Below are 1101 nucleotides of genomic sequence, written 5' to 3'. Positions count from 1 at the left end.
GCCTCGCTTCCTATATCCCTTAAGTGCAATGTCTCCCTTCCTATATCCCTTCAGTGTAATGTCTCCCTTCTTATATTCCTTAAAGTGCAATGTCTCCCTTCCTATATTCCTTCAGTGCAATGTTTCCCTTCCTATATTCCTTCAGTGCAATGTCTCCCTTCTTATATTCCTTAAAGTGCAATGCCTCGCTTTCTATATCCTTAAAGTGCAATGTCTCCCTTCCTATATACCTTCAATAACTTGCCCCCCTTCCTATAACACTTCAGTGCAATGCATCCCTTCCCATATCCCCTCATTGCAATGCCTCCCTTCTATATACCTCCTCCCATCTATATACCAAAGTGCAATGCCTCCCTTCCTTTATACCTTAAAATGCAATGTCTCCCTTCATATATCCCTTCAGTACAATGTCTCCCTTCCTTTATTCCTTAAAGTGCAATGTCTCCCTTCATATATCCCTTCAGTACAATGTCTCCCTTCATATATCCCTTAAGTACAATGTCTCCCTTCCTATATTCCTTAAGTTCAATGTCTCCCTTCCTATATTCCTTAAGTGCAATGTCTCCCTTCCTATATCCCCTTAAGTTAAGCCCACGTATCAAGAACCAGATGTCTTTGTCTATTCTCTTTACAAATATTAATCTTAACCCTTTCATTTCATGTAACTTATACTTTAAGCTTTTAATGAATAACCATGAATTTTTACAATAAAACCCCTCTCATAATATCTACTCTGTGAATGTTGATTTGAAAATACTTCGGTGATGGTTTCTTTCACTTAAGATTACCATAATAAAAACCTAATGCTTCCCTGGAACTCCAATTAACTTTATAGACTATATTCTAGGCTAAAGTAGAAGGTAGTTAATTACCTCTTTTATATAGAGAATACGCAAAGCTTAAAACCAGTAGACTAGAGATTTTATCCTTACAATAGTAATTTTATCTTTTCAATGTTTTGAAAAACTAATTCCCATTCATTAAATTGAAAAAAAAATAGGATCTTCAACAGCAAACAAGCATTTAGAATGTTACGAGAGACCAGACTAATTGAAATATTGATATTTTGGAAAAAAAAATATTGATATTTTGGAAAAAAAA

Source organism: Palaemon carinicauda, chromosome 17, assembly GCF_036898095.1.
Source record: "Palaemon carinicauda isolate YSFRI2023 chromosome 17, ASM3689809v2, whole genome shotgun sequence".
Taxonomy (NCBI): domain Eukaryota; kingdom Metazoa; phylum Arthropoda; class Malacostraca; order Decapoda; family Palaemonidae; genus Palaemon; species Palaemon carinicauda.
This window is presented reverse-complemented; position numbering follows the sequence as displayed.